This window comes from Biomphalaria glabrata, chromosome 13 (assembly GCF_947242115.1).
Source record: "Biomphalaria glabrata chromosome 13, xgBioGlab47.1, whole genome shotgun sequence".
In the NCBI taxonomy this organism is placed as follows: domain Eukaryota; kingdom Metazoa; phylum Mollusca; class Gastropoda; family Planorbidae; genus Biomphalaria; species Biomphalaria glabrata.
This window is the reverse complement of record NC_074723.1, coordinates 4,258,443-4,283,568: the sequence shown is the minus strand read 5'-3', so window position 1 is coordinate 4,283,568 and position 25,126 is coordinate 4,258,443. Positions and strand designations below refer to the sequence as shown.

General features: G+C 36.8%; 1 protein-coding gene across 16 annotated transcripts in view; it reads left to right on the top strand.

Moving 5' to 3' along the window:
• Positions 1-5,877: 5,877 nt before the first annotated feature.
• LOC106077909 (neprilysin-1-like) overlaps positions 5,878-25,126 on the top strand; it is a 109,211-nt gene continuing 89,962 nt past the window's right edge. Inside the window, exons 1-3 of one of the 16 annotated variants that reach the window (XM_056007940.1) lie at positions 17,997-18,076; positions 18,242-18,331; positions 18,598-18,784. The gene's annotated coding sequence lies outside the window, so the exon portion shown is untranslated. Of the gene's footprint in view, positions 5,899-17,996; positions 18,337-18,535; positions 18,785-25,126 lie in introns of those variants that run through there. The other 15 variants (XM_056007934.1, XM_056007939.1, XM_056007936.1 and 12 more) reach the window with 15 other exon arrangements.

The window sequence follows — 25,126 nt, the reverse complement described above, 5'->3', positions numbered from 1 at the left end:
AAACAATTATTTTCTTGTCCACCCATAACTAATTTCTTGTAGGATTTATCCCCCCTCGCACGTTTCTCACGGGACGAATCTCGACGTAAATCATTAACTAGCCTCTCGAGGGCTAACTTTTAATTATTGACCGCTGGACAGCGCTGCACCCACGCTACACGCCGCGGCCTAATAACTTATCACACCTACCCCCCCCCCCCCCCCCCCCGCAGGATACACATCGCTCTAAAATAGCATTGCACTCGGGCTGGACAGATACATATTCGCTTAAGACTTTTCTCTCACGGTAGGCTACGAATATTGACCATAAATCTGACCTGACGCCTGACATCTCCGGTACATCGATACATGTGAGAAAATCAGCTAGCTTTCTTCCCCACCCGTTAAACGAAAAGTCCCATCTATATATAGAGAGAGACCAAAGCATTCCAAGTTAGGCCCGCTAGGATTCATACAGTCTCCTCTGTTAGGAAGTTTAGTTGTGAGGATTCATTAGGGACAAACGGGTAAGTGTAAACATTTTTCTACACTCATTTTATCTTATAGGAATGTGTGAGTACACATTAGTACACAACCACGTTCCCCGTCATTATATTATGACTTTATTATGTATATACATTGTACTATTTTATGTCGATACTATATCTTCATATAGTATTACTAATGCCGCTATGGTTGTCTACATTTGAAACCTTAGTTATTATATTTGATTTTGTTATGTTTCTCCATTCCCGTATTTTAGTGATGGATGTAAACAATAACCTTTCGTGAATCTAAGTACTGTCTAAGAACTTAGATCACAATGCTCTAAACTTACAGAGCCCATGTGAAATTAATCATTTCACATTTCTATTATATCCCTCATACATGTTATTATGTCTCCCACCCTTGTGAACTTATAGTTCCTTGGATGAATGTAATTTTGATTAACTATATCAAACCCTTATTACTGTAGCCATATCCCTAATATTTTATTTTCATCTTATCCTTTAGTATATAATATGCTCATTCCCCATTTTACTGTAACTGATTACTTATCGTCGTAATCAAATTTAATGGATGAATCCTGACTAGTATCATCCTACATTGTACAATAGCACATTTATTGTGGTTATCTTACTTATATCCTTTTGTTATTGAGTTATATGCGCATGCTTTAACATCTTATAACTAATTGTCTTAAATGCCTTATTGGGATTGATACCAATGCCTACATCTGATTGATTGCAAGGCATATGGGAATCCCTGCTCAATGCCTTTAGGAGGTTCCTAATTGTCTGTCTTATCCCCAGCCTGGTTGCTACCCCCGATTGCTACCCCCCGATTGCTACACACGATTGCTACACCCAACTGCTATAACCACCAGATCTCCACCCAAGGCTGTAACCGGAGCAGACCACACCAGATACCTCCCCCCCCCTTACATACCTGTTAGCAGGAAGGCATTGCCTACTGTCCTTGGCCTTAACATATTGCCCAGTGTCCACAGTGCCTCATACCGCCCAGTATCATCTGCCCAGTACCCGGCCCAAACTGTCCACTGCCCAATAGCTATTGCCTAATGCCGACAGATTAGAGCAACCTTCGCAGCAGAAGATAAACTGGTGTTGAGTTAGCACGGCTCTCTACGAGCTAGAGATCACAGCTGAGAGATCATCCCACTACAACTTAGTCTGCAGTACCAACCCTCTCTATTGCTAAACAGGCAGCGGCCTCACCCTAGAGCCAGTTTGCCTAAAGCAAAGAGAACATCTCGAGCCGACGTCCTAAGACAGAGCCGGATGACTCATCCTTCTGAGTGCCAGTCCTACGACCGCCAGAAGACGACCCACGGGCTAGCAGATAAGAAAATAAGTAGCAGACATAGGAACATTCTTCTCCTCCAATCACTCAATAATTAGCAATCCATGATGAGCAGTTATTTTAGATATTAGCACCTTCATTTCATTTCTTAATTATAATTTTATTTGATCACTTTCCTTTGTAAACTTTCATTCATTAAATTATTTTTATTTATGAACTTATAATATTGGTCTGTTCTTACTGTTAGTTGCGGTGTGCCTGTACAAAATCTTATATGTGAGCGGGATAAAATTAATAAAATTTCCCCTAGACTCAAATAAACGCGCCAAATATTAACTAATTAACATCTCGTCACAGATAGACTGTCTAAAAATGTTTGGAATAGAAGCGGTATCACCACAAAAACAAAGCTAGGGGGTCTATGGAACTGTCATACTCCCTACATTGCTTGATGTCTCAGAAACGTGGATAGTATACTTCTTCTAGCCAGCTTGATTGCTGCTGAGCTGTGAGCTCTTTTGCAGACTGTGCCAAGGAAAAAAAGTGTGCAGTTTTCTTCAGTAGTTCAGCACTGCCGTACAGGGTGTTGGTTATGTTGGGCTGTAGTGGAAGTAGGGTCTGCCTAAGATGGATTAGGAAGGGGCATTCAAAGAGGATATGGTTTACGGTTTCATAAATGTGGGCGCAGTGTCTGCAAAGGGGGAGTTGTGTGGACAGTATACAGAAATCATGTAAAATATTGAGCCACTTCCACATGATCGATTTCAGAAAAAGACTGAAAGTTAAATGGCAAGAAATGAATACCTGATACTGAAGTCCTTCGAAGAGCGCGCCTGCAAGGCATGCATACGATACTAATTCAGTCTCAGCAGGCCACATCTGTATAATGGCATCCCTAAACAAGTTCTTTAATGGTCAATTAAAGAAAAGAGAGACAACAAGATAAAGGCACATTTCTCGTTCTATATGTTATGACAAATTTGTAAAAATGCTTCTTCCTTCCTAGTGCTATTAGAGCATGGAATGGGTTGCCTGAGCTAGCCAGGAAAACCAGTGACTTGGCAGAATTTAAGTCATTGGTCAACATGCATGACTAGCTGCATGACGCGTAGGACGTTATCATCTTTTTTGAAGTAACGTCTGTATTGTAAAAGATAAAATAAGAGAAGCGCTCACAAGGTGGTCTGAAGTAGAAGAAATGACGTGTAAAAGATTCCATCCAGACAGACAAACAGAAAAAGTGAGTTCTTATAAGCGTTGTAAACAAAAATCTTCTTTTGGTCTCAAATGTGAAACCCACGGTTGTGTTTGTGTCTGAAGCCACAGGTGCTCTCTTCTATGTCAGCTAAGACGAAAAGAAGATCTTAACCGACCACCGACGGACAATGATTATGTTTTCCCTAAAAAAAAAAGTTCCCCTTTCAGACCTTGTGGTCTATATGGCAGATGATGTAAAGTTCATCTGATTCTGTGGCCTACGGTTAACGAGGGTGTCATGTGGCCAGCACAACGACCAACCGCCTTTACTTTTCCCCAACTAATGTCAGGTACCCATTTGAGCTTAGTGGACTCGGAGGCGCCCGAAGATCCCGAAATTAAAAATCTCAGTCTTCACCAGCATGTTTGCCCTAGATGTGGCAAAATATGTAGGTCACAGCTGGGGCTGCGTATCTACGGGAAATACTGCATTCCTCTTTAATCTTTGGACTTGAAGACAAGCCTTAGTACTATTTAAAAAAAATATACGTTTTAGAGAGGACAACAATACAAAACAATACTGCTCTCAGAAACATGGAGAATGAAAGATGCAAACCTTTTTTTTTTTTTTAAATAAATAAATGATAATGATAAAAACAAAACAAAAACAAAGGAAAAACAAACAAAAATATTCACAGGTAAAAGAATAGGAACAAACAATTGAACGTTTTTTTTTTTTTTTTTTTTTTTGTAAGTGCAAGCTTGATCCGATTAGAAGTATTGATCCGTCAATTTTAGAGTTGATGTTTTTAAACGTTACGTCGAAGGTCGTGTTCGATTCTCTCGATCTGGAAACAAAAAAAAAAAAAATGTCACTCAATAGCAGCGGTTCTCAAGTTATACTCTTTTAACTTGTTTGAAATTTAGCAGATCTATATGAAAAAAATACAAACACATTTTTTAATGATATTTGAATAAAGACTTTGCAATTCTAACATTCTTTTATGGTCAATGTGATTTAGTCTTAAGTTTAATTTTAATTTTTTTTAGTTGAAGATTTTTTTTTATAAATGAAGGAAAATCCATAAAGCAAATTTTTCGGTGTATCCGGTGTAAAGTTTATAAATTTTAGATTTTTTAAAATCATTTAGAGTATGCTTTTTTTTTTTTTGCTCTTATTTGACTTGACTTACTTGAGGTAGGCCTATTTACTCCCGGTGAAGTATAGGGCCGTAACAGCACTTCGCCATAGGACTCTGGGCAATGGAACTCATTCACAAATCGTAAACAAACAACATTTAGCCACGTGATTCTCTATCTCTTCTATACAAATTAGGATCTAATTTTTAATACTAAATGGCTATCACGTGACTTCCACCCCCCCCCCGTTGTTTTATCAATATTATCAAGTGACTAAATGTTGTTTGTTTACGATTGGTGAATGAGGTCCATTCCCTTCTGCTGGGTCCATCTGTGCTTTTCGGTCAACCGATTTTCTGCATGATAGCTTTTGGTCTTCCGGCCTTTCTCTTACCCTGCTCTTATCTTATTTTATAAAAAATACAGTCGTTACTTCAAAAGAGAAGGTGATTACGTCCTACGTGTCATGCATTTAGTCATGCATGTTAACCAGTGACTTAAATTCTGCCAAGCCTTGCGCTTGGCTTCCGAAAAGAGGGGTCCTGGGATCGCTTCTTGGTGAAGACTGGGATTTTTAAAATCGGGATCTTTAGGGCTCCTCTGAGTCCACCCAGCTCTAATGGGTACCTGTCATTATCTTATCTTATAAAATACGGACGTTACTTCAAAAAAAGAAAATGTTTACGTTCTACGCGTCATGCATCTAGTCATGCGTGTTAACCAAGGACCTAAATTCTGCCAAGTCATTGGTTTTTCCGTCTGGCTCAGGCAACCCATTACATGCTCTTATAGCACTAGGGAAGAAGGAGCTTCTTATTGAGCTTCTTATTGAGTAGGCCTACTGTAGAATCAAATTTGAACATAAAATGTGTACATGAAGTGAAGGTGACTGCGACTAACCTTTGATATGAACCTTGTCAATTGTTTCACGACATTTCCTTTCAGTCTCTTTTTTCATTTCTTGCTTTTTGTTTCATGATATTTTCTTTTAGTTTGAGTTTTTAACTTCTTGCTTTTTATTCCATTTTTTTTTAAGTCTGATTTTTTAAACCTTTTTAAAATCTTTTTGTTCCACGATATTTTCTTATTAGAGATTTTCATATCTTGCTTTTTGTTCCATGATATTTTCTTATTAAAGTTTTTAACTTCTCGCTTTTTGTTCCATGACATTGCAAAGTGTACCAGTCTGAGATTTTAACTTGTCTGCCTCGCCAGAAGCTCTGGTGTAAAATTTCCTGTACTCTAGATATACTAAAAGGAAAATTGTTGGACTTGGCGGGAAAAAAAAAGATTAGAAAAGAAAAATCCTAAGAGTAAATAACACGCTCACAAGTTTATGATGGGAGATGGGGGATGGGCGATATTCGTTCCACGTTACAATCTGACCTGGATATAATTTGTTAATTGCTGTTCTTGTACTAGGAAACTAAAAAAACAAAATTTTTTATGAAATGGTTCACGATACGACGAACTGAGAAGACCTGCTACATGTCGCCTTGGGGCAGGAGGGGGTCAAGGACCTAGATAAACCACCAGTAGGTCACGTCTTGCAGGAGAAAGTTGTGGGGGAAAAACTAAACATCGTTTGCTATTGTACTGGAGTGTCACGACCAGGCCACCATTCTTGTGCCACTTCCACCCTTTCACCCCCCCCCCCTGCCTCCAACGCTGGAGAGCGGGACAGAGAATTGATTGAACTGGTGTCGATAGAATAATACAAGAAACCAAGTCTTAAGTCTGAACGCATTAAACACGATGGTAAGATTGTTTTGTCTTATTGCTAAACAGTATTCGCTAACTCACCAATAGATAGCCTCAGGCTATTGAGGTAGCAGTTTCTAGACGTTTCGGAATCTATTCAATTCTCTTTGTTTTTTTAGGTTACAGAAGCGCTTGGCTTCCGAAAAGAGAGGGTCCTGGGATCGCTTCTTGGTGAAGACTGGGATTTTTAATATCGGGATCTTTAGGGATCCTCTGAGTCCACCCAGCTCTAATGGGTACCTGACATTATCTTATATAATACAGGCGTTACTTCAAAAAGAAGATGATTACGTTCTACGCGTCGTGCATCTAGTCATGCATGTTAGCAAATGACTTAAATTCTGCCAAGTCACGGGTTTTCCTGGCTAGCTCAGGCACCCATTCCATGCTGTAATAGCACTAGGAAAGAAAGAGCATATGTACAAATTTGTCCTAGCATATGGAACGAGGAATATGCCTTTATCTTTGTGTCTTTCTGAGTATTTTTTATTAGGTTTTGTTTTTGTATTTAAAGATTATGGTTCAGTGTTTTATGTATAATTACTGCATTAGTTGGGGAAAAGTAAAGGCGGTTGGTCGTTATGCTGGCCACATGGTATTATAGTTAAACGCGGGCCACAGAAACAGATGATCCTTGACATCATCTGCCCTATAAATCGCAAGGTTTAAAAGGGGACCTATTTTATGACCAACATCCATGAGTATATGTGTATATGAGTCAATGGTGGTCTAACTTTATACGAAATGTATTTCTTGTAATACTTCATTACATGGAGTCTTTCCAGTGAACTCTGCACAATGAAGCTCTTCTCTTCTCTTCTATTCTCTTCTATTCTCTTCTATTCTATTAGCTCCAGCTCATGATTTTTACATACGGCGGTGAGCCAACTGTTCAAACACGCCTGTTTATTTATTCGACACTGAACTGAATACTAAGAAACATTGGAGTTGAATGCGGGAATTCCCGCCTAGGAAAGAGGACTATGAAGCTCTATTGTTGGCGGCCAGTATTGAGGACTGGTTGTAAGTATATTTTTGTTAGCGTCCTAATTTCCCCAGCGTTCGTTACTACTTATCTCAATATTGCTTTACATTGTATAACTATCATCATATTACTACTTATCTCAATATTGCTTTACATTGTATAACTATCATCATGTTACTACTTATCTCAATATTGCTTTACATTGTATAACTATCATCACGTTACTACTTATCTCAATATTGCTTTACATTGTATAACTATCATCACGTTACTACTTATCTCAATATTGCTTTACATTGTATAACTATCATCACATTACTACTTATCTCAATATTGCTTTACATTGTATAACTATCATCACATTACTACTTATCTCAATATTGCTTTATTTCTTTATTTTTATTTCGGGATCCTTAGGCGCCTCTGAGTCCACCCAGCTCTTATGGGAACCTGACAATAGTTGGGGAAAAGTAAAAGCGGTTGGTCGTTGTGCTGGCCACATGACACCCTTGCTAACCGTAGGCCAAAGAAACAGGTGATCCCACCAAGCGCTTTACCGCTCAGCCTCCGCGCCTCCTATGAGTTTATTTAAAAAATAGACACACAAACCTTTTTAATTTGTCATCAATGACGTAAGAAAATAAGCAAGAAGGTCTAATCTTATTAATCTTTTTAATCATCTTATTTTCTTTCAGTAGACACGTTCGTAAAAAAATATATTAATTCAAACATTCTCTATTTAATTGGACATGCCCTTATTCTGAATTCTTTACGAGCAGGTAATTTCGCTCTACATTTGGACCCCATGGACTGTACATAGACCACACAGAAGTTGAAGATGCGCTGTCAATGTTAAGCACTGAGTTTGACATAGACCCGGGGTCGGCAACCTGCGGCTCGCGAGCCACATGCGGCTCTTTAGACTGGAAGCTGCGGCTCTTTAGTTCCTTACGCAAATTTTATTTTTATCGAAAAAAAAATCGTTCTTTATCTATCAACAATGAATTGGCACCGATTACATTTCTCAGCCACTTGTACTCGCTTTCCACCCCTCCCCTCCCCCGTGACACGCGTCGTCACTGTCGTCCTTCCGTTGGAAGCTCTCTATATTACGTTTTACTTGGCTTTCGACACAAGACTATTTGGCGTCTACTCCACGTGCTTTGGCTGTGAAGTGGAGTTTGTTGTTTCAAGTAAAAGAGTTAGAACTGAGTTATCTTCAAGGTCATATATTTGAAAACAATTTTGTCTGGTTTATTTTTAGAACAATAACTGGTAGCAAGGTCGTAGATTAAATTTATTACAAGTTAGTTTAAAATTAGGACAAGGTTGTGGAATTTCCATACGCTTCAACAATAGCTTAGAATTAGATAGTTCGATAAAGAAGAAAAGGGGAAGATTGTAGAGTATTAACTGTTTTAAGGAGAGAAGAGACTTTGGTAAATATATTGATATTAAAATTGTTTTGTTCATTTACCGCAATCATGGCATCTACAAAAAGAAAGAGAAGAACTACTGAAGAAGAGAATCGAGAATTTAATCTGGATTGGACAGAGTCTTTCGCTTTCATCTGCAACTCAGATGGCCTTCCGATTTGCCTCATTTGCCATGAAAAACTCGCACACAATAAGAAATCAAATTTAGAGAGACACTTCACTAAAAAACATACTCAGTTTGCTAGTAAATATCCAGCAGGCGAAGAACGAAAAAAAGCTGTTGACGAGCTCCAAAAACATAGACAGCAATCAAGTTTCATGTTAAGTAACTGGACTCAATCTACAAGTAATGTTAATCTGGCAAGCTTTGCGGTATCACTTGAAATTGCAAAAAAAGGCAAACCATTCACAGATGGTGAGTATGTCAAAGATTGCTTCATACAAGCATCTGAAGAACTGTTTCGTGATTTCAAAAACAAACCAGAAATATTGAAAAGAATCAAAGATTTGCCACTATCCGCTAAAACAGTACAAGATAGAATAGCTAAAATGTCTTCAAATGTAACACATATGCAGGTGGAAGATATTCAACTTTCTTCTGCCTTATCACTTGCCATAGATGAGTCTTGCGACATAAAAGACACCGCACAAGTTGCCCTTTTTGTTAGGTATATGTCTTCCCAAGGTCCAAAAGAAGAACTTCTAGGATTATTACCGCTCTCGGGACAAACTAGAGGGGAAGATATAGCAAATGCCGTGCAAACATGCCTTAAAGACAATAAGATTGATTTAAATAAAATTGTTTCAATTGCAACTGATGGAGCCAGCAGTATGACAGGAAAAAATAAAGGAGCTACTACGATTCTTCGGAGCAAAATAAACCATGAAATTCTTACGTTTCACTGCATTATACACCAAGAAGCGCTTTGTGCCCAAACATTTCCAGCCGAAGTTGTTGAGGTCATGAATTTGGTAATCAAGATTGTTAACAGCATCTTGTCAAAAGCACTCTATCATCGTCAGTTTAAAGAATTCTTAAACGAAATGGAGACTCAGTATTCCGACCTTCTTCTTCACAATAAAGTGCGATGGCTTTCCAAAGGTAAAGTGTTGAAACGTTTTGCTGTGTGCTTGAATGAAATAAATACTTTCCTAAATGATAAAGGCATTAATCACCCTGAATTAGAGAACGACAAATGGTTGCAAACATTTTACTTTATGGTTGATATTACAGAGAAATTAAATGAGCTGAATCTAAAACTGCAAGGAAAGGGAAACCCAGCCTATGTTTTGGTGGAAGAATTAGTTTGTTTTGAAGGAAAATTGACTGTTTTTGTAGAAGACATTCAGAGTAGTAAATTACTTCATTTTCCATTTCTAAAGCAATATCGCGATAAAACCAATGCAACTGTTGACACAAATTATTTCAGCACAGTTATTAAAAAAATTAAAGATGAATTTGCTGACAGATTTCAACAATTCAAAACAAACAAAACCACTCTAGCATTCATAGTTAATCCTCTCAACACAAATTGTAACGAGATCCACATTGAGCCATTTGAAATTGATGCTGGATCTCTAGAAATGCAGTTGATTGATTTGAAAGGTAAAGCTTTGTGGAGTGGAAAATTTACAGAAATGAAAAGCAAGTTGGAAGAGTTGGAGGTCCAGAAATGCATGTATGTAGCACAAAAAAAGTGGACAGCTTTAAAAGAAATGCCGAAAGTTGAGTCACTTATATTCGACACATGGAATAGTCTTCCAGATTGCTACAGTGAAGTGAAGAAGCTGGCATTTGGAGTGCTGACTATCTTTGGATCTACATATTCGTGCGAGCAAGCGTTCTCTTGCATGAATATAATTAAAAGCAAAGTAAGAAGCCAACTAACAAATGAAAATTTAGAGTCTTGTTTGAAACTAAAAACAACAAGTTATGAGCCAAATTTATCCAAACTCTCTAGAACCATGCAAAGCCAATTTTCCCATTGAATTTGTTCGCTCAAATGTATGTAATTGCTTTCCTATTTTAAATAAAAGTTACATTGTTTAGTAAAGTTTAAGTTTTCTATTTGAATAACCATGCAAAGCCATCGCACCCATTGAATTTGTTCTTTCAAATGTATGTAATTGTGTTTTTTTTAATATTGTATTTGAAGTACAAGTTACATTGTTTAGTAAAGTTTAAGTTTTCTATTTGAATAACCATGCAAAGCCATCGCACCCATTGAATTTGTTCTTTCAAATGTATGTAATTGTGTTTTTTTTTAATATTGTATTTGAAGTACAAGTTACATTGTTTAGTAAAGTTTAAGTTTTCTATTTGAATAACCATGCAAAGCCATCGCACCCATTGAATTTGTTCTTTCAAATGTATGTAATTGTGTTTTTTTTAATATTGTATTTGAAGTACAAGTTACATTGTTTAGTAAAGTTTAAGTTTTCTATTTGAATAACCATGCAAAGCCATCGCACCCGTTGAATTTGTTCTTTCAAATGTATGTAATTGTGTTTTTTTTTAATATTGTATTTGAAGTACAAGTTACATTGTTTAGTAAAGTTTAAGTTTTCTATTTGAATAACCATGCAAAGCCATCGCACCCGTTGAATTTGTTCTTTCAAATGTATGTAATTGTGTTTTTTTTAATATTGTATTTGAAGTACAAGTTACATTGTTTAGTAAAGTTTAAGTTTTCTATTTGAATAACCATGCAAAGCCATCGCACCCGTTGAATTTGTTCTTTCAAATGTATGTAATTGTGTTTTTTTTAATATTGTATTTGAAGTACAAGTTACATTGTTTAGTAAAGTTTAAGTTTTCTATTTGAATAACCATGCAAAGCCATCGCACCCGTTGAATTTGTTCTTTCAAATGTATGTAATTGTGTTTTTTTTAATATTGTATTTGAAGTACAAGTTACATTGTTTAGTAAAGTTTAAGTTTTCTATTTGAATAACCATGCAAAGACATCGCACCCGTTGATTTATTTCGTTCGCTAAATTGTTTGTTATTGATGTACATGTTGGTGTTGTGAGTAAATGTTTGATTGTTAATTTTATATTTAAATAGTAAGTTATTACCCGATAAAGCAATATACATATATATATATAATGTGACAAACACAATTTTTATGTGAATAAATAACTACTTTTCTTATGAATGAAAAAATATATTTGTTTTTTTTTTTATTTTAAACAAATTTATGCGAGTACCATTTATAGATGGCAAGAAAAAAAAATGTGCGGCTCTTTAAAAGCTTTGAAAATTTGTAAATTTTAATTTTTGGCTCTTCAGACTCAAAAGGTTGCCGACCCCTGACATAGACAACGAATCCTGACATTGTTCTTAGCAATTCTAGTTTTGTTTACTTCCTGTTTATGACGGCGTGAAGTGAAAGTAATAAACTAACGCAAAGCTTAAGTATTCAAATAGCAAAAAGTTAAAAAGAAACACGAACACAACAAAGAAACCATAACGAGTAAAATACTTTTTTTCTGTTGTTGATTCATTTGGAGCTTAAACTGTTCATATTGTACATTGGCTTTCTATCATATGTCACAAGGGCTTAGACTTAGACCAGGGGTTCTCAACCTGTGGATCGCGACCCCTTTGGGGGTCGAATCACCATTTGCAAGGGGTCGCCTAAGACCATCGGAAATTTCGGTTTTTCGTCTATTTTTCATTGGAAGTTTTTTTTTTTTTGTCGCACGATTTCTTAAGTGTTGTATTTAAGCACATTTGTACCATAGATGGTATAAATTAAAGATACTTTTTTTTTTTTTTTTAAATTCTTAAGCACAAATTTATTTTGCAACAAATAAAATTACATAAAGCTTTTGCTATGTAAATGCATCATGGATGTCACATATATACATTTAAAATTTGTTTATGACTTTATAACATTAGCAAAATCACATTTAAGGTCTACCTAGGCCTATGAACGAAAAAAATAAATTTTACGGTTGGGGGTCGCCGCCTAGTGGGGAATCGTATTAGGGGGTCGCTGAGCTAAAAAGGTTGAGAACCGCTGGCTTAGACTGTTAACAGAGTTAGCCAGAGGTCTCTGTTCACCACCAGCATGTGAAGTCTAGTTGCGGCTGCATGGCGCTCAACTCACCGAATTGGACTACCAGGGCCATCAGGCGCCACCTAGCAAACGCCGTGGAACGTTTTGGAGCACTGTGGGACATTTAGAGCACACTGGTCATCCATTGCACCCCGAACCAGTTGCAGTTGTCTCCAGTTGTTAAGATGCAAGAAAGACAAAACAGTAGTACTTGACAACAAAATAAAAAAAATATGTTTTAAAAAATCGTCGCGAAGTGAGCGACTGCTGTCAATCAAAACAAGAACGGAGCGGTACAAAAACTCGTTCGTACCTCACTCGGTCAGACTCTATCACCGCCACTCATTGATCAGGGAACATGAAATGCACCAAGATACCTGTGTGTAGTCGCTGAATGAACTCTTTATGTTGTCTGTTGTATTTATGTGTATTTTTCTGTTGTGTTGTCTTTATATGAGAAAAGATTCCTTGTAATCACAACAAATTTCCGTAAGGATCAATAAAGCAGTCTTAGTCTTAGTCTTAATTGTATTTGGATGAGTCATGTGATTAAATTTGTATCTAAATTTAGATCTAAACTAACAAATATAACGGGTGGAGGGGAGGGGGTATCTGTGTGAATGTTACTGTGATCGCTTTTTAAAATGCATTTTCTTGAAAAGAAATAGATGAACTCGAGGGCTCCAACCTCCTCAAGCCAACACACTAACCACTGTGCCAGGAAAGTTTTTTTTGAAAATAACAAGTATCATAGCTATCTATTGTTACTTTTAAGCGACTACCCACTTCTCTACACGAAGTATAAAGGGCACATTCAATTTTTACCACCACATATGTCAATTACAATTTCTTTCCCTTGTTTGATACCAAACAAAATAACTAATTACCAATAGTTAATTAGCTAATTGTTTTTTTTAAATTGATTCTTGTGTTGTCAGGTAAAAGAAATAATTGTATAAAATTTTAGCTTGATCCGAGATTGGGTGTGGTAGAAATAAAGCGTCCAAACTTTTTACTAGACAAAAGTGAGTTGATAGAAGCATTGTCAAAATTGGAGACTTAGCTGACACATTCATTAAACTTTATTTATTCTATATAAAAAAAAAAGATCACAAATAGAGTTTGTGTTTTCACACAAACTCAATGTCGCCACTTCTCAAAGGACAGCAAGTAAGTCCACTTTTTTTTGTAAGCAATCCAAGAAGACTATCATAAACTACAGAACACTACAAACCACCACCATCTACCACCCATACACAATGCTACATATATCGAAACCAGTTTACGTGAGTGGTTAAGACACAATCTCTCTTTGTAATTTTCTTTCTGTTATACACGCTTCTAAAATTAACCTCAATCTCATTGAACACCTCGTAAATAATACACAGAACGAAGAAACAAACTGTTGTGTGTAACAACCTGCCACGTTCTGTAGAATTAACATCCATGAGATATCTAGTGAAATGAGTTGTAAACATTTCTCAGACAACTCTAACCAATGTTAAAGAAGTACTGAAGATGTACTATTACTGCTCATATGTCACAAAAAAGTACTGAAGATGTACTATTACTGCTCATATGTCACAAAAAAAGTACTGAAGATATACTATTACTGCTTATATGTCACAAAAAAGTACTGAAGATATACTATTACTGCTTATATGTCACAAAAAAGTACTGAAGATATACTATTACTGCTTATGAGTCACAAAGAAGTACTGAAGATATACTATTACTGCTTATGAGTCACAAAGAAGTACTGAAGATGTACTATTTCTACTTATGAGTCACAAAGAAGTACTGAAGATGTACTATTACTACTTATGAGTCTCAAAGAAGTACTGAAGATGTACTATTACTGCTTATGAGTCACAAAGAAGTACTGAAGATGTACTATTACTACTTATGAGTCACAAAAAAGTACTGAAGATGTACTATTACTGCTTATAAAAAAGTTCGTATTTTTGTCTACACTAATATGTGATCTCCGGAATGTCACGATAGTGTAGATATTACATTATATGACAAGGGCGGTGTGCCATACTCTTTTTGAATGTGTAGCCTAATTTTTTTTTTATTTTGTGTTGAGAAGGCCTGTGAGTTGACGGCCAGTTTAATGTGCACATTTATTTGACTTTTTGTGTGTGTAAATAAACACATTTGTATATATGTTTACTTGAGACTTACGTCTTATTTTGCCTACATTAGAGCAATCATTTACCAAGAGGTTATACTTAATACCCTATGAAAAATAAGTAGGGACCAATGTTCCTCTGGACGAAGGGGCCAGCACACCTCAAACACTGATCTGTTGATCTTAAATACCTATATCTAGCTATAAGAGTGAATGAATCTGTTTAGCTATACCCCCTAATACAGCGGTTCTTAACCTTTAATGCTCCGCGACCCCTTTTTACAATCCCCCACTCTGCCGCGACCCCCCCCCCCCGACACACACATACAGCAAAAGAAGAATAGACAAAAACAATCCATATTTTCGATGGTCTTAGGCGACCCCTGGCAAATTGTCAATCGACCCTAAAGGGGGTCGCGACCCTCAGGTTGAGAACCCCTGTCCTAATAGGTAATATTCATAGATCCAAATTTTGTTATTTAGAATAGGGTGCTCTTTAGTAGCAATCACTATTTTTATGCAACACTAACCAATGTTAAAGAAGTACCGAAGATATACTATTACTGCTTCTTCTTCTTCTTCTAGCCAGCTTTATTGCTGCTGAGCTGTGAGCTCTTTTGCAGACTGTGCCAAGGAAAAAATAGTGTGCTGTTTTCTTCAGTTGTTCAGCACTGCCGTACAGGGTGTTGGTTATGTTGGGCTGTAGTGGAAGTAGGGTCTGCCTAAGGTGGACTAGGGAGGGGCATTCAAAGAGGATATGGTTTACGGTTTCAAAGGGGTGGGCGCAGTGTCTGCAAAGGGGGAGTTGTGTGGAGTTTATTTTGTTCAGGTGGTAATTTAATAGTGGTGTGTGTCCTGTTCTTAGTTGGAAACTTGTAGATTGTTCTTTGCGGGGGAGGAATTTAATACTATTTTACTACTTATGAGTCTCAAAGAAGTACTGAAGATGTACTATTACTGCTTATGAGTCTCAAAGAAGTACTGAAGATGTACTATTACTGCTTATGAGTCACAAAGAAGTACTGAAGATGTACTATTACTGCTTATGAGTCTCAAAGAAGTACTGAAGATGTACTATTACTGCTTATGAGTCACAAAGAAGTACTGAAGATGTACTATTACTGCTTATGAGTCACAAAGAAGTACTGAAGATGTAGGCCTACTATTACTGCTTATGAGTCACCAAAAAGTACTGAAGATGTACTATTACTGCTTATGAGTGACAAAAAAGTACTGAAGATGTACTATTACTGCTTATGAGTCACAAAGAAGTACTGAAGATGTACTATTACTGCTTATGAGTCTCAAAGAAGTACTGAAGATGTACTATTACTGCTTATGAGTCTCAAAGAAGTACTGAAGATGTACAATTACTGCTTATGAGTCTCAAAGAAGTACTGAAGATGTACAATTACTGCTTATGAGTCTCAAAGAAGTACTGAAGATGTACAATTACTGCTTATGAGTCTCAAAGAAGTACTGAAGATGTACAATTACTGCTTATGAGTCTCAAAGAAGTACTGAAGATGTACAATTACTGCTTATGAGTCACAAAGAAGTACTGAAGATGTACTATTACTGCTTATGAGTCTCAAAGAAGTACTGAAGATGTACAATTACTGCTTATGAGTCTCAAAGAAGTACTGAAGATGTACAATTACTGCTTATGAGTCACAAAGAAGTACTGAAGAAGTACTGTTACTGCTTATGAGTCTCAAAGAAGTACTGAAGATGTACAATTACTGCTTATGAGTCACAAAGAAGTACTGAAGATGTACTATTACTGCTTATGAGTCACAAAGAAGTACTGAAGAAGTACTGTTACTGCTTATAAAGAAATACTGAAAATGTTCTTGTATTTGTGATAAGCGGACTGTACAGAGCTCTCCAGACACGGCTCTAGAGTTTTTTTGTTTTTTTCCATTCATTTCTCAACAAATTTTACTACATTTTATGATTTCAAAGCCACAGGCTAAGTTACTCAAAACAATTCAACGGTGAATCAAGCTAAAACAAGAAATACACTCTAGAGAGCGGTATAGATCTACAATATGATATGCTCAGACGACGGAGATATTTGTAACCTTATCAAAGACAAGAGGGGGGGGGTAGGTAGATCAAATACAATCAATAACTTCTAATGTTACGTAAACCACTTTTTAATTTTATTTTGAGCGTAACTTTTTATTGACGATCTGCCGTAGTTGGATAACTGATAATGTATACACAAGGAATACCTATGTACGTTAGGTGAGGTGGCTGAGCGGTAAAGCGGTTGACTTCCGAACCGAAGGTCCCTAGTTCGAATCCTGGTGTAGACTGGTTTTTTTAAATTTCGTGATCTTTGTGCGCCTCTGAGCTCTCCCAGCTCTAATGAGCGCCTCTGAGTCCAACCAGCTCTAATGGGCGCCTCTGAGTCCACCCAGCTCTAATGGGCGCCTCTGAGTCCACCCAACTCTAATGGGCGCCTCTGAGTCCACCCAGCTCTAATGGGCGCCTCTGAGTCCACCCAACTCTAATGGTCGCCTCTGAGTCCACCCAGCTCTAATGGGCGCCTCTGAGTCCACCCAGCTCTAATGGGCGCCTCTGAGTCCACCCAGCTCTAATGGGCGCCTCTGAGTCCACCCAGCTCTAATGGGCGCCTCTGAGTCCACCCAGCTCTAATGGGTACCTGACATTAGTTGCGGAAACGTAATTGAGGTTGCTCGTTGTGCTGGCCACATGACACACTTGTTGACCGTAGGAAACAGATGACCCTATAAACCACAAGGTCTGAAAGGGGAACTCTACTTTGTACTTTAGAAATGTTAGAAAACGTAATAAAGACAGAACCGTTTTCAAGTTCTTTCCTTTACTGCTTCTAAAATCTTAATGGACGATTCTCATCTAGTCTCACGTCCAGGAAATCTGGAATAAGTTATCGTCTGCTCCTTATTTTGCCCTACCAGTCAGGGATCCTCACGATTATTCCAAACAAAATCATAACATTTTATCAGGAGATTTTTAAAAACATTTTGGGGGGTCATTTGTTTGTTTTATGTGTCTCAGATGTTCCTTGAGGAGTGTAGATTATCACACCCTAGCACAAACCTCCCGCAAGACGGCATAGGACGACGGCGGGAAGGGTTTGAACCTGGGACCTTGGAGACCATAATCCAGAGAGCTTACCTCACGACCAGACAGCCATCGTTTATGAATGTTTCTAAAAAAGGTTGCTCTATCATTCTGTATCACTGAAAACATTCTGTATCACTAAAAACATTCTGTATCACTACAAAGCACGCGCAGATGAGTGCTACGTCTCCCACAACTGCTGCGTCACGTGCTCACGTTCAGTGGAATACTCCACGGTGTCCGCCGAACGTGCGTCGTCGAGGTAAGCGAGTTGAGTGTCGCAGTTTGATGGCGTCACGCGGTACACGGAAATAGTCGATCTGCCCTTGGTAGTGTGGCGGGGCGGGAGCAGAACTAGACACCCGAGGACTGTGGGTAGACTGTTCACACTAAGTCCAGGCAGTGGAACGGCAATTTGTGTCTAGCAGACGACATTCATAAAGTGTTTCCTTTTCCGTGTGTCGTGCAGCTCTCTCACCTTCTCTCTCTCACTTTCTCCCTCTCTCTCTCTCTCTCTTCTTTCGTTTGCTAGACTCTAGATCCAGATCTATCTTTCACTGTCATGTTATGGTTTATCAAAATAAAGTGATTTATACGATATCTGTAGGGTTTAGTGGAGATTTATTCAGCATATCAGTTTGATACTTGAGTATTAGTCAAGTGCTAACCTATATTTTGTGAGTTCCTTATTTATAAAGTAAGGTGAATAACTTCATGTTTATATATATATATATATATATATATATATATATATATATATATATATATATATATATATATATATATATATATATAAGTTTAGACTGTGATAGATAATTAGGAAGATAAGGGAATCCTTTTAAAAATAGTATATTAAAAAAAAAATTCATTGATGTTAGCATTAATTGATCTTCTTTTATAGCTTCGATTTTTTCTTCTTATTATAATTTCGATATTTTATCGGTGTTAATAATTCCTACAAAGACATACTCTGTGAATAAATTAGATGGTTGAATTCTGTCGGATTTGTTTTAATTATAAAGGAAAGGGACATAACAGCTATTGAGTTTTTTTTCAACCCATAATTCCTTGTATTGTCTGGATATTTGACGATCTGTAAATTGACCTACTTTTTTTTTTCGTTTCAAACGATATATTTCAAGTCTGCAAGGTAAGTAGTGGCTTTGTTTTAAGTCAACTGACCACAAGAATAATAGACTTAATCTTTTTACAAAGCTTACACAAACTCTTATCTGTCTGTCTGTCTAGTGCAAATTTTAAACAAGTTTTTTATCCCGCACCTATTCTCGGATTAAGTTGAAACTTTGCACACTCATTTACTGTACCTATCAAAACATGAATCTATAAAAAAAATCAATTAATGAACTAATTAGGCCTACTGGTAATTGGTTACTTCGTTTGATACCAACAATGGAAATTAATCCTAAGGTATTAACAGATAAGGCTAAAAATGTGGGGGTTTTTCCCCCTTAAATAATTGTACACGTTATTTCTCCCACGATAATTCTCAAAACAAAATGAAACGTTCAACAATTATTTATTATAACTAAAAAAAAAAGACATGAGTCAATTAAAAAATAACAAATTAGTAGATTAATTATTGGTAATTAACTATTTTGTTTGTTATTTTTAAAAAAAGTGACATATATAACTGTAAATGTGGAGTTGTTACCTTCAGGAAAGCTTTGTTGTTGTTTTTTTTAAATCTTTTTTTATAAGGTGCTTGTTGGTTTATTTTCATTGATACTAAGCGTTAGATCAGGGGTTCTCAAGCTATGGGTCGCGACCCCCTTGGGGATCGATTGACGATTTGCCAGGGGTCGCCTAAGACCATCGAAAATATGGATGGTTATTGTCTATTCTTCTTTCGCTGTATGTGTGTGTGTGTGTGTGGGGGGGGGGGGTCGCGGCAGAGTGGGGGATTGTAAAAAGTGGTCGCCCAGCATAAAAGGTTGAGAACCGCTGCGTTAGATAACTTTGTAACTATGGATAACTTTAAAAACAAAAAAATAAGTGATGAATGTCGCCTTACTTGGCTGCACTATGCATTGTCACGATTTAAACATTAGATGTCCGTGAGTTGCAGCCCAACAAAATATTATGCGTCTAAAGTTGGCAAGTCGCATGTCACGTTTCAACATTGATTACAGATATCAGTAAACTGAACATCTTCTGTCTATCAAGTAAACTGAACATCTTTTATCTATCAAGTGAATATCTTCTGTCTATCAAGTAAACGGAACATCTTTTATCTATCAAGTGAATATCTTCTGTCTATCAAGTAAAACTGAACATCTTTTATCTATCAAGTGAATATCTTCTGTCTATCAAGTAAACTGAACATCTTTCATCTATCAAGTGAACATCTTCTGTCTATCAAGTAAACTGAACATCTTTTATCTATCAAATGAACATCTTCTGTCTATCAAGTAAAACTGAACATCTTTTATCTATCAAGTGAACATCTTCTGTCTATTAAGTAAACTGAACATCTTTTATCTATCAAATGAACATCTTCTGTCTATCAAGTAAATTGAACATCTTTTATCTATCAAGTGAACATCTTCTGTCTATCAAGTAAACTGAACATCTTTTATCTATCAAGTAACATCTTCTGTCTATCAAGTAAACTGAACATCTTTTATCTTTCAAGTGAACATCTTCTGTCTATCAAGTAAACTGATCATCTTTTATCTATCAAGTAAACTGAACATCTTTTATCTATCAAGTGAACATCTTCTATTTTCAAGTAAACTGAACATCTTTTATGTATCAAGTGAACATCTTCTGTCTATCAAGTAAACTGAACATCTTTTATGTATCAAGTGAACATCTTCTGTCTATCAAGTAAACTGAACATCTTTTATGTATCAAGTGAACATCTTCTGTCTATCAAGTAAACTGAACATCTTTTATGTATCAAGTGAACATCTTTTATCTATCAAGTAAACTGAACATCTTTTATCTATCAAGTAAACTGAACATCTTTTATCTATCAAGTGAACATCTTCTATTTTCAAGTAAACTGAACATCTTTTATGTATCAAGTGAATATCTTCTGTCTATCAAGTAAACTGAACATCTTTTATGTATCAAGTGAACATCTTCTGTCTATCAAGTAAACTGAACATCTTTTATGTATCAAGTGAACATCTTCTGTCTATCAAGTAAACTGAACATCTTTTATCTATCAAGCGAACATCTTCTGTCTACCCAAAAAGCGAAACAAAACAAGGTTACAAAGACAGTTTATGTGGAAACACAAACTCAAAATCGGCTCCCGAAGTGGTCCACTTCAAAGAAAAATGACATAGAAGAACGGAGAAAGAAGGTTGACAGATCTTGTGTGGTGCCCCAGCGGTCCAGCAGACCAAAGGATAGGTGAAAGTCAATGTGAAGTTAGATGTGAACCTGGCCTAACTAATGTCTTAGAATGAATATTTAATTGATCTAATTGTTTTGTAAAGGGTCAATCTCTTATTCAAATTCTCAAGAAAAAACATTTCCTTAAAAAAAAAAAAATTTCTTTAGTTTGGTGTTCTGTGGATCCGAGGCAGTACTGCAGTTTACGCGATAATATGAAAAACTTCTTATTAGTTATTGTTTTAAATTATGTCCAACTTATATGCATACTAAATAGATTTTTTCTCTTAAAAAAAAAAAGTAAATATTTTTTCGTGTGTATATGTAGTAGTCAGGAGGACAGAACTTATTTAATTTAGCAATAAAAATGTAAAAAAAAATATTTTTTTGACAAAAAATCTAAAACCATTTGTATAAATGTGTTAAAAATATGGCAAATGATACACTTCCCTACTAAAGAGCTTCCCGTGTTTGTTACTATTAATAGTGAATAGTTGTAAAAGTGGTGTATTTTTATGAAAAAAATGTTTGCATAAGTGATTTAAAAAATATAAAAGAAAAAAGTAGCCATTGCATCCGAAATTTGAGTGGACTAAAATATTATGATGTCGGATTTTCACTATCTTTTCTAGTTTACGAGATCTAAACGGGACGGACGGACGGACGGACAGACATTCCACACAAAACTAATAGCGTCTTTTCCCCTTTTGGGGGGCCGCTAAAAATGTGAAAGAAACTACAGTACAAATGGGAAAACATTTTTCCGTCGTTGAACTTAATTACATTGTTAATTATTGATACACTCAAGTAGGACACGCTAGGAAGAGAGCTCTGTTGTTACAGTCTCTGCTCTATTTCATCGTGTTTACTTTTCGCATACATTGATAAATATTTCCTTCATCAATGTGTTACATAGAACTTTCCCCACAAAACTATCTCATTGGAACCCAACATATACCCTTGTAGAGAACCATCCGCCGTATTTATTTTGTCCTGTATTTGTTTCCCAATGCGTGTGTTTTTGTATGTATGTCTTTCTTTACGTATGTGTTTCTCTGTGTATGTCTCTCTCTTTGTATGTGTTTCTCTGTGTATGTGTTTCTATTTGTATGTCTTTCTCTGTGTATGTCTTTCTCTGTGTATGTCTTTCTCTGTGTATGACTTTCTCTGTGTATGTCTTTCTCTGTGTATGACTTTCTCTGTGTATGTCTTTCTCTGTGTATGTCTTTCTCTGTGTATGTCTTTCTTTACGTATGTGTTTCTCTGTGTATGTCTTTCTCTGTGTATGTCTTTCTTTACGTATGTGTTTCTCTGTGTATGTCTTTCTCTGTGTATGTCTTTCTCTGTGTATGTCTTTCTCTGTGTATGTCTTTCTCTGTGTATGTCTTTCTCTGTGTATGTCTTTCTCTGTGTATGTCTTTCTTTGTGTATGTCTTTCTCTGTGTATGTCTTTCTCTGTGTATGTCTTTCTCTGTGTATGTCTTTCTCTGTGTATGACTTTCTCTGTGTATGTCTTTCTCTGTGTATGTCTTTCTCTGTGTATGTCTTTCTTTACGTATGTGTTTCTCTGTGTATGTTTTTCTCTGTGTATGTCTTTCTTTACGTATGTGTTTCTCTGTGTATGTCTTTCTCTGTGTATGTCTTTCTCTGTGTATGTCTTTCTCTGTGTATGTCTTTCTCTGTGTATGTCTTTCTCTGTGTATGTCTTTCTCTGTGTATGTCTTTCTCTGTGTATGACTTTCTCTGTGTATGTCTTTCTCTGTGTATGTCTTTCTCTGTGTATGTGTTTCTCTGTGTATGTCTTTCTTTACGTATGTCTTTCTCTGTGTATGTCTTTCTCCGTGTATGAGTGTCTCTGCGTATGCCTTTCTTTACGTATGTGTTTCAATGTGTTTGTGTTTTTCTGTCTCTAGGAAGACTCCATGCATGTTTCATTATGTTCATGTTTCTCTCTGCGTTTGATTCTCTCTGCGCGTGATTCTTTATGCATAAAAACAATAATATATAATGTTTCTAATGCAGACAGCCCTCACTAAACCGTCTCTTACTAAAAAATATTTAAATTTGTGAATCATTTGTAATGATATCATTTTACTTGGTCAATATTCAAACATGAATTGAGAATTACAATGAAAATACATTTTTGTCCCTTGATTGATCGGCATCGCGTCTCTCTTAAATGAAGCTTTACCCCCCCCCCCCCAACCCTTTTTTTTTTGTTAGGACTACGTCGCGCCTCACAGTTTGAGAAGCACTGTTTGAAAACAGAGGAATTGAGCGATCGGGTCAGCATATTACATTTATTTAGAGCTTGAAATGTCTTCAGACTAAAGGTACATATGAAAGTAAAGTTAATACACTTTTACCGTGACTCAGTGGCGTCACTAAAGTCGGTGTCACCCGGTGCGGACAGCACGGCAGTCACCCCTCCTCCCAGTGACGCCACTGCCGTGATTTCTTTATATTCCATGATTTAAGACAGTATATTACTCTTAGTACTAAGTAGTAGGCGTATCTGATTAAAATCGGGCGCCAAGTTTCTTATGAGCCACTGCTGAAAGACAGACTCAGAAAGCAAACCAGACAGAGCAGACATCTGTCACTATAGCGACTTTAATATTGGCTCTTTGATCATAATCCAGGGACTTAATCTTATCAATATTCTTGGATTTCTTTTCTTTTCTTCAGCTGAAAACAAGCTTTGCAGGTTTACGGTAGGGTTACATCACGTGTTATCAAGTTGTGGAACCTTTATGAGAGATATTCAACTACATTGAAGTTGGCCTTATATCAATGTGTCTACATGTTAGAGTTTATACACAGGGGAATTAAGTTCAGAGTTATGTGTTTGTATTTCGTAGGAGTTACAGTCCTTTCCAGTATTTGCTTTCTCCAAGTAGATTATATCTATCTATGTATCTGTCTATGTATCTCTCTCTCTATCTTTATCTATCGATCTATTCAAAATTTTGAATCCTCCTAGACTGCACTCATTATCTGCGCACTGTTCTTGTCTGCTCTATTGGAGTTTAAGGGTGACGCCAAACTCTCTGATTACTTACAGTGTTCGTTCAGCGATCGCTGTATTTAAACCTCCTGTAGCCACATCGTCTCAGAGCGAGGCTATGATTTCAAAGCCTTGATTTATGTCATTGCTGCACTGTCATGCCACAGAGTAATGTGCACACTCTGGGATCGATAGCCCCCTCCACCCCCCCCCCCCCTTTCGTCCGCCGCAATTTTTTTTGTTATCTATCAGGCCAGGACCTCCACACATCTCTGTACATAATAAAATATAAAACACTCCAGCAGAACTCACGGTGTCGTCCTTATCTGTCCTGGTCATCGGGGGCGAGTGAAGGGGAGAGAAGTTTACTTTTGCTACTGTCTTGCATTATGGGATAGCCACAATGAATGCATTTATCTCTGCAGTTAACACTTTTTTTTAATATAAATGAAATCAAATAAATCTATTTGTATCGAGACTCAAAATGGAACAAAAGGACATTACTATTATTGATTTAGAGTTATTTCTCGTGCTGTTATTGTACTGTATGCAGTTGTTCCATTTGTCGTTGTTAATAATGTTGACTTGTTGGTTGATAAGTTGTGCACTTAATATTACTCGCAAGGTCAATTATAATAGAGTACAATCAGTGGCGTAGCTAGGGATTTGCCATCCTTTGGGTGCCCGGGGGGGGGGGGCTTGACCTCTTTAGCGGCTCCTGCATTTTGACATTCGACATCATGGCATGATATAATAGAATAATATTTTATATTTAATGTAAAAAAAAAATTGGTGAACACTCAATTGGGACCCCCCCCCCCCCACATGTGGAGGCCCAGGGGAAATTTTCACATTTTCCTCCCCCCCCTCCCTTATCCCCCCACTATAGCTACGCCACTGAGTACAATAATGTAGGAGTTGATATACTCGAGAAGAAGCTTGTTGAATCTCTAATAGGATTCATTTACAGATTTAAGGAGGTCGCCTGAGTCCAACTATCCCAATTTGTTTGTTAACAGCGCTTTAGAAATGAAATTTATGATTGTTATTTATCACTATAACAATTCAATAGGCCTATATAACCTTGCAGTCCTAATACTAGATCTATCTACTGTCTTTAGG